This window comes from Garra rufa, chromosome 18 (genome assembly GCF_049309525.1).
Source record: "Garra rufa chromosome 18, GarRuf1.0, whole genome shotgun sequence".
NCBI lineage: Eukaryota > Metazoa > Chordata > Actinopteri > Cypriniformes > Cyprinidae > Garra > Garra rufa.
Genome location: NC_133378.1, coordinates 23,246,490 through 23,263,633, shown reverse-complemented (window position 1 = coordinate 23,263,633; position 17,144 = coordinate 23,246,490).

The following is a 17,144-nucleotide window of genomic DNA, read 5'->3' as shown; positions in this document are numbered from 1 at the left end:
CAAGCGGAGCTGGTAGACAAACATTACATACACACATAACACCCATTATGTCAGTTCGTATGCCGGGCCGTCAGAGTGCGATAGTAGCTTCATCATAGGCCCAGCCCCGGAGTTAAGAGGCCAGGAAGGCAGGCGGCAGAGCGAGCGCGAGGGGCAAAAGGAAGGGGACCTCAGGTACCCGATTCACGCCTGCTCTGACGCCGACGCTGGATCGTCTCCCTAAGATCCTGCTTCCTATGCCGCGCATCACGCCTCCTCTGAGACCTGCTCCGTGGAGGTGGAGGGCCTCGAGTGGCCACACTAGCCACCTGGCCCTGCCTCCGGTCCTTAGGCCGGGAAGGGCCAGGCTGTTCCTGGCGTTCGGGTGCGGGCGTGGACCGGCGAGGGATGAGTGATTTGAATGCTGCTGAGCGCGCCTTCGCCTCCCTGAACTTCTCGACCACCGTCTCAATGGATGTGCCGAAAAGTTCGGAAGGTGAAACCGGGGCATCGAGGAGAAAGCGTTTCTCTTTCTCCCCGATGTCCGTGAGGTTCACCCACAGATGCCTCTCTGTGGCCACCAAAGCAGACATAGCCCGACCGACCGCGGTCGCTGTCTGTCTGGTGGCCCTCAGAGAGAGATCGGTGGTGCGGCGCAGCTCAGTCACCTCCTCTGGGGAAAGCCCCATGCCCTGGTCCAAATCTTTGAGTAGATCGGCCTGGTACGCCTGCAACACCGCTACAGTGTGCAGAGCAGCACCGGCCTGACCCACAGCCGCGTATGCCCTACCGTTCAGCCGCGATGTCTCCTTCAGCGGCTTATTTGGCAGGGTTGGAGCCGTAAGTGTCGACGTCCCTCCTGATGAAAGATACGCAGCCAGGGTATCTTCCACCGGAGGCATCGACACGTACCCGTGCTCACGCATTCCCTGGACATCAGCATAATTAACATGCTGATGTCTGTTAATGCGGGCCGAGTACGGTTTATCCCATGCCTTTTCGACCTCAGTATGGAGGTCAGAAAGGAATGGGAGGCTCAAAGGAGGTGGCCGAACATGGCCAGGAAGATATCTCTCACCGAGCCGACCGTGAGAGACCTCTTCCTGTGCGCGCCGCCACGGCAGATCTAACCTCGCGGCGGCGCGCCCCATGATGTCCATCAGCTCCTCATACGCGGGGCAGGAGGTCTGGACGGGCTCAAAAGACTCATCTTCGCCCATCTCAGCCTCTTCCTGCTCGCCCTGGCTAGCAGCCAACAGAGCACTTGCCGCTGGATCTGAGGATGTGAGAGATAACACATCCTCTTCCAGCAGCGCGTCCTCGTCTCCCGCTGGCGAGCGTGAGAGACGCACGCCTCTCTCAAACTCATCAGCGAGCTCCACCTGCGAGCCCCATGATCTCAGCCGCCGGGCAGCCTCGGCTGCCGCGGGACCAGAGCCGCGTGGGGCAGATGTAGGGCTGGGCCGATAAACGATATCATATCGAATCGCGATAAAATTTATGTTAATAACGATGATAAGCTCTAGACATTTTTTGCTCGATATGGATTAATCTAAGAGCCAATCACACAGCAGAAATATGTGACAGCGGCCAATCAGCGTACAGCGTGCGTGTGCACGTCAAAGAACAAAGTTCATTTCCTACAGCACTTTGCTAAGCAAACCTACACCAGGACGACAAAAAAAGAGAGTGGAAGCAGCGACGAAAGAGAAACTAACCTCGAGTTATTATCCAAAGATGTTGAAGTTGTCGACAAAAATAGGTAGCACGAATTCCGTAAGTGGTTTGACTATCTGAAAAGCGCGATTGTTCAAACTGAAACCGAAAGCAAAAAACGCACGCGCATTCAAAAGCAATTTTAATCCCCCTTGTTTAAAGAGTGACTCCGCAATGCGCGCAAATTAGGCTACATGACATATCTAGGCTGTTATCAGAATGTAGACTATGATAGGTTGTGTATGTCTATAGCTCTGTATCATGCTTGAAATATTCCGTCTCTGTTTGCACTTTGAATAATGAGAGAGTAGCCTACTTTGATTATGGCTGAATTGTCTGCACTTAATACGATTAACAAAGAGCTGTGTCGTAATTTTTTTATATTTATACTGTAGAGTGTTTCAAAATGCAGTGGTTGCCTCTAATTTAAATAGCTCAACCTATAATAGAGAAAATAAACAATTGTGTCAATAATAATAAATAATAAAGAAATATGTTACAAATTATGTTTTTACAATAATTTTATGTTTACATTTTGTACATTTACTCTCATTTACCATACTCTGTCACAACTTTTTTTTTTTCATTTATTTTAGTAAGTTATTTTAATTAAGGCCAAATCTGTAATCTGCTTTTGTTAATAAACTATACTTAAAAATGTAATTTAATGAATCCTTTAATTTTTGTGGCTTTAGTCATTGTTGGGATACTATTTTAAAGCTGGCAACATCAACAGCTTATATCGAAATATATATCGTCATCGTTCAATATGGGAAAAAATTATCGAGATTACATTTTTGCCATATCGCCCAGCCCTAGGCAGATGGATGTCCCGATTCCCTCGAGAAAAGGGACAAACGAGAACGGAGCTTTCTAATAGGAAAGCCCTCACAATGGACGCACTCCGCCCCCTCAAGGACGGAGCGCGCGTGCTCCTCACCCAAACATATGACGCACAAACTGTGTGAATCATCCGGTGTCAGACTCCTCTGACACGGATCAGCACACTTTCTGAAACGTTTACCTCCGGGCGTTGCCATCATACTCACGCTTAGAACAAGGTGATCTGAAGAACAAAAAGATGGTTGATGCATTCACAAGCGCCCTTTTATACTAGCAGGTGCCTTGTTAATGACGTCATGGGCTGGCGCCGGTCAATGTCAAGTTCATTGCCGTTGTTTCATAAAAGCTTCAGAACCGGTCACGCTGAAGGCAGTTCCCAAAGTGTCCTAACCAGGACGCAGCGTAGAGTTCCCTCCGGAAGGGAACTACATACATTAAGATACATTAAAACTACATAAATACATTAAACCACAACGAAGCATAAGAAGAGTCGAAAACAGTTCCATCTTGTGGCAGATACAATTTACAGCTGTCGTTATAATTGTATTAACAGTAATAAGGTCAAGCCAGGGTCGCGCAGCCTAGTGTGTGAGACAATCTCGTGGAGAAATCAACACAACTGCACACAGAAGATTTATAACACATAGCCTAGTTCAGTGGTTCTCAAACAGGGGTACGCGTACCCCTAGGGGTACGTGAGGTGACGGAAAGGGGTACGCGAACAAAATGCTGAGCTTTGCCATTCATTTAATTCTACCCCAATTTAAAGTAACATTAAAACCGAGCATATATTTCTGACAAGCAAAATCAAACAGGAGCATGGGAGTGCCATAAACAATCAAAGGACATCAAATTACCTCATCTCTTGCGCTCAAAACTGACTGTATCCACACCAGCAGCGTGCATACCCAGGTAAAAAAAAAGTGCACTAAAATACACTTTATTTAAGTATACTTAGTACACTTTTCAGTAATGTACTAAAAGTGCTCTATTTTCGCACACTAATTTTGTACTTATTGTACTAAAAAATAGTATTAAGTATATGTTAAGATAAACTTAATACCATCTAAGTGTACTCAACTGTGCTATTTTGAGACACCATGAAATTGAACTAAAATGTGCTTTTAACATACTATATCTGTATTTAAAAATATATATTTAGTTACAACTAGAAATACACTTGAACCCTACTTTTAAACATTTATAAATATAGTTATGACTAATTTAAAGTATAACAATAATATATTAAAAGAATATACAAAGTGTGAAAAAAGTGTGCTAAAATACAATTTAAGTACACTTAGTGCACTTCCCTAATGTACTTAAAGTGCTCTATTTTCGGGCACTGATTTTGTACTTAATATACTAAAAGTTATTCTTAAGTACTTCTTAAGATAAACTTAAGATCATCTAAGTGTACTCAACTGTGCTATTTTGAGACACCATGAAGATGAACTAAAACGTGCTTTTAACATACTATCTCAGCATTTCCAAAAATGTATTTTGTTACCACTTATAATACAATTGAAACATATTTCATAAACCTTTAAATATACTAATTATACATAAAAAATAAACTTACTGATTATTTAAAATACAATAATAATATATAACAAATGTATACAAAGCGTATTTATAATGTATTGCCCACATATTTTTATTAATAAAAAATACACTTATTAATTATTTAAAATACATGAATAATATATAAAAAATGTATACAAAGCGTATTTATAATGTATTGCCCACATATTTTTATTAATAAAAAATACACTTATTAATTATTTAAAATACATGAATAATATATAAAAAATGTATACAAAGCGTATTTATAATGTATTGCCCAAATATTTTTATTAATAAAAAATACACTTGTTGATTATTTAAAATGCATGAATAATATATAATAAATGTATACATAGCGTATTTATAATGTATTTTTTATTAATAAAAATATGTGGGCAAGACATTATAAATACGCTTTGTATACATTTGTTATATATTATTCATGTATTTTAAATAATTAGTAAGTTTATTTTTTATGTATAATTAGTATATTTAAAGGTTTATGAAATATGTTTCAATCCTATTAGAAGTGGTAACAAAATACATTTTTTGGAAATGCTGAGATAGTATGTTAAAAGCACATTTTAGTTCATCTTCATGGTGTCTCAAAATAGCACAGTTGAGTACACTTAGATGATTTTAAGTTTATCTTAAGAAGTACTTAAGAATAACTTTTAGTATATTGAGTACAAAATTAGTTGCCGAAAATAGAGCACTTTAAGTACATTAGAGAAGTGCACTAAGTGTACTTAAATTGTATTTTAGCACATTTTTTTCACAATTTGTATATTCTTTTAATATATTATTGTTATACATTAAATTAGTCATAAATATATTTATAAATGTTCAAAATGAGGGTTCAAGTGTATTTCTAGTTGTAACTAAATCTGTTTTTTTAAATACAGATATAGTATGTTAAAAGCACATTTTAGTTCAATTTCATGGTGTCTCAAAATAGCGCAGTTGAGTACACTTAGATGGTATTAAGTTTATCTTAAAATATACTTAATACTATTTTTTAGTACAATAAGTACAAAATTAGTGCGCGAAAATAGAGCACTTTTAGTACATTACTGAAAAGTGTACTAAGTATACTTAAATAAAGTGTATTTTAGTGCACTTTTTTTTAACCTGGGAGAATTACCACACTCAAAATCAGTTTAAGTGTTAGTGCTAATAATGCATTCATATTAGGTGTACTTTAGTACAACTTTTGAGAAAATGTACTTCTACTACAATACATTACTAATAGATTTTTAATAAAATCAATTTAATATAACTTAAAATTACCACACTCAAAATCAATTTAAGTGTTAAGGCTTATAGTGCATTCATATTAAGTGTACTTAAGTACAATTTTGGGGGAAATGTACTTCTACTACAATACATTACTAATAGATTTTTAATAAAATCAATTTAATGTAACTTAAAATTACCACACTCAAAATCATTTTAAGTGTTAATGCTTATAGTGCATTCATATTAAGTGTACTTAAGTACAACTTTTGAGAAAATCTACTTCTACTACAATATATTACTAATAGATTTTTAATAAAATCAATTTAATGTAAACTTAAAATTACCACACTCAAAATCATTTTAAGTGTTAGTGCTAATAATGCATTCATATTAAGTGTACTTAAGTACAACTTTTGAGAAAATATACTTCTACTACAATACATTACTAATAGATTTTTTATATATTAACTTATTTTAAACTTAGGATTAGTATGTAAACAGTCTACTAGTAATCAACTAATGTTTAAAGCATTTAAAGCACACTTTTGAAAAACACACTAATAAAACTCTTTTGCATGTTTTTTCTGTAGTATACTTTATTTTAGTACACTAAAAATTTATTTAAGTATTACTGGTATTTAGTATACTTTTTTCAAGTGTACTTAAGTCCTACTGAAGTATAAACATACTTTTAATTAGTGTATTCATAGTGTATAAACATCACACTTTTTTTAACACAAAAAAATAACAATGTACTAAAAATGTATTTGCGGGTATTTAAGTGTATTTTCATTGCATTTAAGTATATTTTTTTTTCACCTGGGTATTAGGATACCAGAGTATGTTGCTTTAGAAAATCGCGCTGCTGTTCATTGTGTCTTTAAAGTATTTTGTAGCACTTATAGCAAAGAACAAATATTGACAGACTGTACATAAAGATCGATTTAAGAAACTCACTTCAATACAGAAACATGCCCTATGCGAGTTATTTTTCATGTTTAAAATACGAGCAAGAACGCCGTTTTCTCTGAATATCCAAACAATTGCAATTGTTGATTTTATATAATAGTTCAACAAAAAGGTAACATTAAGTGAGCATTTTACATTTTAAATGTTGCATATTGTTTGTTTTATTTTTCAGCAAATCAATAGTTGCAACCAGTGGTGTAGAGTACCCATTTCTTTATCAGGCGGTTTTGCGCATATCCACTTCAATCCTTCTGATGCATTAGTCAAAATCATGACAGTCCACCACATCCAGTCATATGTGAATAAATGCAAATATTCGCTAAAAACACTTAGTAAAGACAGTGATGATGAGGTCAGGACCGTGGCGCGGCTTGCTTTGAATATGTTTGGCGATTGCGGCCGCGCCAGCTCCGTCTCCCGCACCCCAGCCTGTTCATATGCGAGAGCATGTCAGGAAGGGCGCGCAAAGTAAAGTAATGGTAAAGTTATAATTATTATCGATTACTGATTTAAATTAGCCAGGAAAAATCCAGACCCTAATCTATTAAGAGACTATTCAAATTGTGCTCTTGCGAGACCTCTGGATTTCCAGGGTAGATTTAAATCAGTATATAACGAAAACAACACCTTACAAATAAAAAGAAGCAGGTGAATGAAGCGTACACCCACTTCTTCAGGCACCACTACACCACTGGTTGCAACGAAATCCGCAACAGAACTGGTAGCCTATGTGTCTCCAAGCAACCGCGGTGTTTCGTTAATGAAGAAATCTGCAGCTTTGAACGATTCGCAGAGTCAGTGAACTGCAGCCGTTTGCTTCCTTACTGAATGAAAGAAATACGCGACGCCTCACTCATTAAGACAGTGACTGCCGCCACCTACTGGCGATATTAGCTATAAATCTAGTCACTTAATTTTGTCATTATTTATTGCTTTTTTGCGACCTTGGACCACAAAACCAGTCATAAGGGTTTTTTTTTATTATTGAGATTTATACATTTATACCATTTCCACTGATGTATGGTTTGTTAGGATAGGACAATATTTGGCTGAGATACAACTGTTTGAAAATCTGGAATCTGAGGGTGAAAAAAAAATCAAAATATTTAGAAAATCACATTTAAAGTTAGAAAATTAAGTTATAAGCAATGCATACAATTATTAATTAAGTTTTTATGTATTCACAGGAAATTTACAAAATACATTAATGGAACATGATCTTTACTTAATATCCTAATGATTTTTGGCACAAAAGAAAAATCTGTAATTTTGACCCATACAATGTATTTTTGGCCACTGCTACAAATATACCCAGACTGGTTTTGTGCTCCAGGATCACATATTAATAATACACTTAATGGAATGTTAAGAATATGACATAAAAGATGCCTCTATAAAAAGTAAAAATTCATGTGTAAATCAATTTAAAGGGGGGGGGGGGGGATTTATCCCTTAAATACTGTGGGGGTACTCTGAAGAATGTTAAATGCCCCAGGGGATACGCCACTGTAAAAAGTTTGAGAACCACTGGCCTAGTTAAACAACATGACACGACCAAGAGAGTGCAGTTTTTTTTCTTTTCATTCTGATTTTTGATTTTAAACACAAAGCTCATAACATTATTTATACTGTTGAAATTTTGCATTGTAGAAATGCTTCATAGTACATTTTAGCTTCATTAAAGAACATTCTTTAGTAGAGTAAAGCAGTGTTGTTTTCGTCAACGATGACGATGACGAAATCATTTCGTTGACGCCACTTTTTTTCATGACGATAACGAGACGATGACGAGATAGAAATGGCTCATTGATGACTAAAACATGACGAGACGTGTGTGAGTTTTCGTTGACAAGACGAGAATAGACGAAAATGTTAGTGGGTGGTCCGTCAGACGTTTAAAATGCATGACATTTCCGCTTATTGTGCATGCCAATTAAAACTTAAAAAGTATCTGACGCTATGGCAAGCCGTTTTAGCATTAAATACTCTTTGCTATACTAGTATGGCAAGCCGTTTTAGCATTCCATCCTTGTTAGTCTTTTATGTTCTAAAACATTCCTTCATTATTGTAATTATTGGTGAAAATAGTCGATCCGGAAGCTCACATTGTGTTGAACTATAGATCTGCTATTTTCAGAACTTATAAGTGACACTACCCAACAGCAAAATATTTACTGACCTACATTAATTTGTTAAAAGACTACTTTTTTCCCTTTTTTGACTAAAACTAGACTAAAACCTTTTTGACTTTTCGTCGACTAAAACTAGACTAAAACCTTTTTGACTTTTCGTCGACTAAAATTGGACTAAAACTATCACGTATAGAAGTGACTAAAATTTGACTAAAACTAAGAAGCATTTTAGTCCAAAAGACTAAGACTAAGACTAAATCTAAGATGGTTGTCAAAAACAACACTGGAGTAAAGCAAACAATGCCTATAAAAATAAAATGTCCTTTACAGTCACACCTCAGCCAGAATCTCATGATGTATTCACTTTGGCATACAGTTTAAACCTTCGTTCAGTCCATCCAAATAAAGTTTATGTATTTGTGACCCTGGACCACAAAACCAGTCATAAGGGTCTTTTTTTTTAAATTGAGAATTATACATCATCTGAAAGCTGAATAAATAAAATTTCCATTGATGTAGAATATATTTAGATAGAACTATTTGAAAATCTGTAATCTGAGGGTGCAAAAAAAAATCTAAATATTGAGAAAATTGCCTTTAAAGTTGTCCAAATGAAGTTCTAAGCCATGCATATTATTAATCAAAAATTAAGTTTTGAAAAACTTAAGATATGTTTATGGTAGGAAATTTACAAAGTATCTTCATGGAACACAATCTTTACTTAATATCCTAATGATTTTTGGCATAAAAGAAAAATTGATAATTTCAACCCATACAATGTCACGTATGAGAAGGAGGAGATCTGGGTCCAAATGCAGGTGAGTATTTTTAATGAACATAAACAAATAAACAAACAAAAACAAAGGCCAACATGGCAAACACGACGGGAACTAGGCAGAGCAGGATAAACACAGAACTGAAGACAGGATACCGGGTACAGGAAACAATGCAGACTAACAAGAGTGGTGGGAGAGTGGAGATTATAAAGTCTGTGGTGATAGTGAACAGCTGTGGAGGAAACGAGTATAATAATCAAAGACAGGTGTATGCAATTCAGGGGAGTGAGGTGCGTGAGGAAGGAAGACAGCGACATCGTGTGGAGGAGGGAAAGGCTGCAGCCCAGAGTCATGACAGACAATGGATTTTTGCCTACTACAAAAATATACTCATGCTACTTAAGACTGGTTTTGTGGTCCAGGGTCACATTTGTAACCAATGAAGCCTCTTGAATAAGCAATAAACATGGTCTAGCTTATATAGCATAGCAATTTTTTTCCTGCTTCTATATCATATAACCTGAATGATTTAAAACCTTCATAGACTTACAAATGTAATGTTTTTTTTTAGGCAAGCATGTGGAGAAATCAAAGCAGGTCAAGTACTGTTTCAGCACTATACACAACGTTAATTAGGTAAAGCGATACACAATAATATTTGCAATAATTGCACTTATATAGGGTCGATGCTTCATATATTTATTTTATGTACTTTCTGAAATATTTATTCATGATAAACTTTTGAGAGAAGACAGCATTGCCTATTGTTAATATATCATTTAACATTGTATTTATTTCTATAATAATGAATATAATAATTTAACTCAAAATAAAATATTAATAAACCTATCTCTGATAATCCCAGGTTACTATGGTCACGCAGATTTGTTTACGCATTAAACTTGTGGCCACGAGAAAAATATGTAGTTCCCTCAATATAATAAGTCGCGGCCACGACATAATATCACTTTCCTACCAGTTTTTTTTTTTTTTTTTTAATTAAGTGAACCGATCATGGCCCCTGACGGTCGCTGCACTTCCCTGCTGCTTATTCCTATTCCTTAGTCCTTATTCACCTTTATTATATTGAAATGAGTCACTTATAATCTTTTGTGCTCCGCGGAAGAAAAAGTCATGTGTTTGGACAGAATTCTGAATGAAACGTAAGAAAATATGAAATATGGACAGCAACACTGCCCTTCAGTGGTCGTTTACAGAACTTGCTTGTAATAAAAGAAAAAAATAGCTTGGAAAGTTGATCTAATTATTTGATAAAAAACAGCGCTAATGAAAGAAGTGTATCTTAAATGTGCAAATATATATATAAAAGCCTGTGACTTGTTCAGAAAGGCTGCCAGACTGGCAAATTCAAAACAAGACTTAAAGGAATTCTCATTTAGTGTAAACTGTGTTTTGTGCATTTAGACTAAAACCTTATTGAATCCATCTTAATCATCAATTCCATCATCATTTTATTTGTTTACAACATTACATTGTCAGATAAAGCCACTTCTCCCAGTGTGTCTGAGTGTTCATTCTAACAATATCTCAGCTCTACCTCCTGCTTGATGGATTGAATGGCTGTCCTCTAATCTTGGCAGCCGGCTCAAATTAAATAGGAGCTTTATATCAAGCTGATGCCATTTAACATTAAGGGAATGAATTGCTCAGGTGCGGGCAGAAATGACAACCAGCAGCAAGGTGCCAAAGCCGACAGTGACCTGAAAGCAGAAGGAGTGAGGGAGAGGGAAAATGACAAGCCCTTCAAAATTCCTTTTCACAATGTGGTTTTGATTTGTCTGCCTGCTCATGTGCTCTTTGCATACTAAACAGCTCTTTGAAAGACCTAAAGCAGGGCTTGGGAAATGTGGTCTAGTAATGGAGTTCAGAGATGAGGTGTGAGTTTTAAGACGTGTGACTGACATCAGTATGTGTACACAAAATATGTACTTTGGATTGGGCACTGAAAGCAAAACCTCATTTTCCATGGCATTAACACATTATTTACTGTGTGTTTTCCCATGGTCATACAAAACTTAAAAATGTAGCAGAGTAGTTTATTTCCATGTCTAGAAAGGTCATACTGTAAATGAACAAAGATTTTAAAAAGTCTGGAAAAAAATCTTTAGTCAATGTAAATTTTTCTAGTTGTCTCTACAAATGTTAATTTTACATTCAAGTTTACACTCAAGTTGGCTTGAGTTTCTTAAAGATTTTAACAGTTAAAATTAGCATTTTTTGTAAATTAAAAGACTGTATAAGTGGCAGTGGTTTGTTGGCCATTTCTCTGGGAACCCCTGGTTACTGCTGTTTTACTTGTCAACCATTTTCCATTTCAAAAGATCAGAAGAGGGCAGCAGAGTTGCATGTTTGTAAAAACTCACAGGCCTGCTTGACCATAACTGCTAAGAAAAACACTTGTTTTGTTCTGGAATTTCTCTCTGGGAATCTTAACCCTATAAATACTGACATACAAAATAGTCAGAATGATTTTTTGTTTATTTATTTATTTATTTTTAGAAATTGAACCATTTATTGAAAAATATTTATAAAATCGTAAAAACAAATAGCATGTTTCTTCTTGTTGTTGAGTGTCATGTCTGATACGTCAAGCTTTTATAACATATGTATATATGTATAGACTATTGAGGCCCAAACTGAACAAATTTTATTTTAGTTTCTGATATATTTTGTCAAAAACATAAAATTCTTTTACATGCAAGTAAATGAGATCTTTGTAACATTTAGATTAAGCAGATTACTAACGTAAAATCCATAGAAATATCAGTTGTCCACCATCAGTTGTTTAAATATTATTAAATGTTTAGTTTTATAATCAAAGTTCCATAGTTTAGGGAAAAAAAATATTTAAAGGCCATAGATTTTGTATTAAATCATAAATCAGACGTGTCTGTGATTTCTCATGAGAACAGATGCCACGGAAGCAAAAGTATTCTTGAAAAGATATTTCAATTAAACTTTTACTTAACTAATTGTACACTGCTGTTCAAAAGTTTGGGATTAGTAAGATTTTTATTGTTTTTTAAAGAATTCTCTTATGCTCGAGGCTGCATTTACTTACAAAAATATAGAAATCATATTGTGAAATATTATTACAGTTTAAAATAATGTTTTTCTATTTTAATACTTTAAAATATCATTTATTCCTGTGATGCAAAACTGAATTTTCATCAGCCATTACTCCAGTCTTCAGTGTCACATGATCCTTCAGAAATCATTGTAATATGCCGATTTATTACTTTTAATTATCAATGTTGGAAACAGTTGTGCTGCTTATTTTTATTTATTTATTCTTTGATAAATAAAATGTTTTAAAAAAGAACAGCACTTATTCAAAATAGAAATCTTGTCTAACAATATAAGTCTTTGCTATCACTTTTTATCAATTTAACTTTTAAATGGTTGTTTATATTGTTACAAAAGATGTCTATTTTAAATAAAAGCTGTTGTTTGTAAATTTTTATATATAAATAATCCTGAAACAAGTATTACAGGTTACAACTAAATATTAAGCAGCACAACTTTTTCCAACATTGATAATAAATCAGCTTATTAGAAATTTCTGAAGGATCATATGACACTGAAGACTTGGAATAATGAAACTTTTTTTTTTAAATATAGTCATATAGAAAAGTTACTTTACATTGAAATAAGATTTCACTTTATTACTGTTTTCAGTATTCAGTATTTTTGATCAAATAAATGCAGCCTTGATGAGCATAAGTAACTTCTTAAATTTTTTTTTTCTTTCTTTTCTTTCTTTTTTTTTTAAAATCTTTTGTTTCTGAGCTTTGTAATGGATTCTAAGGTTCAAATGACATAATCAGATCATCATATGAGGGTAGTAAAGCTAAAAAAAGTAGCTAAATTATCAATAGATTTCAAAAAGAGACACTTATGAATACCTGCAAAAAGAAGGTATCAAAAATAGTCCATATTGCTATATTCCATGTTTATCGCTATCTTTGACACATTGGCACATTAATGAAACAAAAAAGAGCTATGTATAATATGTGATCAATTTCTCTTTCTTATTCCTTTTTTCTTTTCTTTTTTTTGAGTTGGACTGATGTAGTTCTCAAGACTCGATGATCCGATCATAGCAGTTTAACAGCTCACTGGAGGGGAAAAACTATCAGTAACTTAAATTTCTTTTAGTTCCTCACACAAATCCATTGTATGACTTTGAAACGTACATACTTTGGTATGTATACTGTAAAAAGTTTTCACCAGTTTCAACTTAAAAACTTAAGTTTAGCAGCTGCCTTAAAAAGTTAAGTAAAATCAACATAAGTCATTTAAACTCACAAGTTAAATCAACTCATTTTTATTGTAATAAGTTAAAATGACTTGTAGTTTTAAGCTGATTTAACTTAAAAAATTAAGGCAGCTGCTGAACTTAGGTTTTTAAGTTGAATCTGGTGAAAACTTTTTACAGTGATAGTGCAAAAGTCATATGAACTACTCGTATTGTGATAAAACATCATTTTAGAGTGTTATGAAAAGTAGTTAGCATGAAAAATTCACATTTTTGGTCCATAGAAAAAATATAGTCATATAGGTTTAAAACAACATGAGGGTGAGTAAATGAATATTGCAGAATTTTCATATAGTGAACAATCTATTTGTCTAAAATGTAACGCTTTGAATGCTTTATTCTAGAATTAAGCAAGAGGGATTTGTTACCTGTCAACGGATAAATCGGTTACGTCTTACGAGCACAAATAAGCATTCTACTTTCAACAGCCCTGAAAAGTCCCAATGATTCACTGCATTTTGCAGACACAAACAAAACAACAACTTTTCGAAATGCTTTATGTTCTTCGTCATGCTAATCTGCAGGCCCTCGTGTGAACATGAGTGGAAGGGAAACAGATCTTGGACCTGTTGACCTACAGTCTTCACATTCCGTCGTACCCAGTCTCAGACATCTTTGATGCCACAAAAACAAAGAGGGAGTGGCATCCATAAGCCTCTGGAATTTATGCGTAAACCCATAGAGATGGCACTCCATCAGAGTCGCCATTCATACGAGCGATCAACTTTATATGGGAAGCTGAAAGGAGAAGGATTTGAGGCAAGAAAATGGGGGAAATTTGTCTGGATCGTCAAAAGGAAAAGCGCTGCATACTTCTGCCAAAGACTTTGATGTCACACAAGATGATTGAGAGATGGGAGGCATGGTTTGATTTAATTTGCCGAAGAATGGTTGGAAATGGGTGAGTGGTGAGGGGAGGAGGCAGTTATATAAAAAAGTCAGTTCACAGAGAATGACAAAAAGAGCACATTTCAACGAATGTATCAATCTGCCAGTAAAGAGCCCAAGAAAGAGGGAGTGCAGAGGTCTGAATGACGTGAGAGGCTGAGGAAGAGAAAGCAGGTTGTGAGAAAACGCTCCGGTTGGCTCCTCTAAAGAAAAAGCCTTCTCTCTCCTGCTGGGCCCAGCTCGGCTCCTGTCCCCCGTCACAATGCGGGGCCTGCCGAGGCCCCCTGCCCCCTGACTGCCCTTGCTGCACTAGGAGAGCATTCCCAGCCTGGCTCCAGAACCCCAGCATATGGAGGCCAGACTGAGGGGGTTGCTCTCCGCTGCGGCCCCCCGGCAGCAGCTACACTGTCTGGCAGCAGTGTGGAGCCTACTCCCAGAGAGCCGGACATGAGATCTTACTGCAAGGGTCGAAGCTTTACTGCAAGGGCACACTAAAACTGTTGTCAAAGACAGCATGAAGAGTGAAAGAAACATGAAATATATTCGGCTCTCATTTTACTGAAGACTGGGGGTCTAGTTTGGACTGTCAAACTGTCGGTGCTTAGTCGAGGACGACAAGCTAGAAACGCCATCGAATTGCCCCCCTACCTGTTATTAAGCTTCTGTTCACACAACTCCTGATGTGCATTAAAAATCCTTTTGAACAGAGAGAAAAATCTCCAGCTTCTGTTGGGTGGACTTTTCCAGTCATACTTTGATTTATTGTTTGGATTTTAGGTACTCTACTTTGATTGTATTTACGTCTGTTTTGTCAAATAAGTTGGGATCCACAATATGTTTGTGATTTTAGCAGTATCATCAGATAAATGTGTCTTTTTATCGTTAAAGAGCTGGTCTGACAAGTCAAATAGGTTGATAATATTTAAGCCGATAAAATATATCCACATGATAATTCAGCCGCACATTATTTATATTGTTAAACAGTATAAATTAAAACTATTAAAGAGGTTAGTTCAGCCAAAAATGAAAATTCTGTCATTAATTACTCACCCTCATGTTGTTCCAACCCCATAAAACCTATGTTAATCTTCAGAACACATATTAAGATATTTTTGATGAAATCCGAGAGCTTTCTGACCCTGCATAGACAGCAACGCAACTGAAACGTTCAAACGGACCAGAAAGGAAGTAAGGAAATCAGTGGTTCAACTGTAAAGTTATGAAGCTATGAAAATACTTAATTTTATTCCACGGTATCAATGGCACAATGGTTTATTCTTTGCTATATTTTCCATTTAAATGAAAGTTGGCCATAGTATGTATCTATATTGTAATTTCTTTATTCCTATGCTTCATAGCAGGCCCACGTTAGGTGAATGACAAAAGTCCCACCAAATGTAGATTAATATGTAATGCTGGTCAATATATCGTTATCAGCAAAAATATAATCAAGTAATAGAGAAAAATAGACTCATGAAAACAATTTTAAAAGATATTAAAATCCAAGGTTTAACCTGAGATTCTGCAAAACAAAAACCTAGGGATGAGATGAAGTGGGTTCAGTCAGGGTGTAGTATCATGCCTTTTGTCTAGTTGCAGTCAACAGCTGTCTCTAAACTAGCTTCAAGTGTCCATTTGAAGAATTTCACTGTAACTGTAATGCATTGGTTAATGGCTCCACAAAATGGGCCACACACGCCGTCCCAACACAAGAGGTGCAATCTGTACAACCAAACACACTTTACTCAGGAGAGCTTTGCTTCTTGGCCTGCCCTCAGCCCTTCAGCTCTGACATTAACTAATGTTGGTTCACTGCAGGAATATGCAGCCATTCTAATGCTAATGGCAGATTTAACCAGCTCCTTATCCTCAGTGTCTGAGCCTCTGTTCAACTTGATCTGCTGGGAAAAGCGAGCAGAGCCAAAGAGAACAGAGAGGTGAGGTGAATAAAAGAGAGGGAGAAAGAGTGAGAAAGCGAGGCAACAATAAGTGGAGTGTGTAAAACATTATTGTCAAAGCAGAGGCACAAGCAAGTTTGTTTCTTTACTTTGCCTTTGTAAATGTTAAAGAAACTGGTGGTCAGTATGAATGCTGCATGTATGCTCGCAATTACAGGACTGAGTAACACTTGTTTCATGGTTGGAAAGCATGACCCACATGTGCAGTCAGCGAAGCACTGTAGGAAGTGAGAACCCGGTGGAGAATTTTACACTCTCTCAATGCAGAGCAGCAGAAAGGCCAGGTGGTCATTAAAACTGCTGTAATCCCCTTCATGAATAGATCACGGTTTCTCTCACTGTGAGGAAAGCTATGCATGAGCAGTACTGCAGAGAGAAAGAGCGAGAGAGAGAAGGGTAGTGTTTGATGCTGGGCCCCCAGGTCCTTTAGCACAGTGGCTGAACCGTGTTTCTGAGCGGATGTGTTAACAGTTTCAGGCTCAATGGAGGGAGAAATCCCCACAAAGAGAGGTGTACAAATATTGTGGGAAATCCGTCCACTCTTTAATATTTCATGAAGCCCCACAATCTATTCATTGGACTTCATTCCTTTGGAGGGGCCCTCATTCAGACTCACTCCACGGCCTCAATGGGCAGCTCTTAATTGAGTGCCCGCTCATTTTCCAGCTCCCTGGCAGATTGTTCTTGATGAAAGGGCCCTGGCTCTTCATCCTTCTCCTCTTCTGCCCAAGAGTGGGAA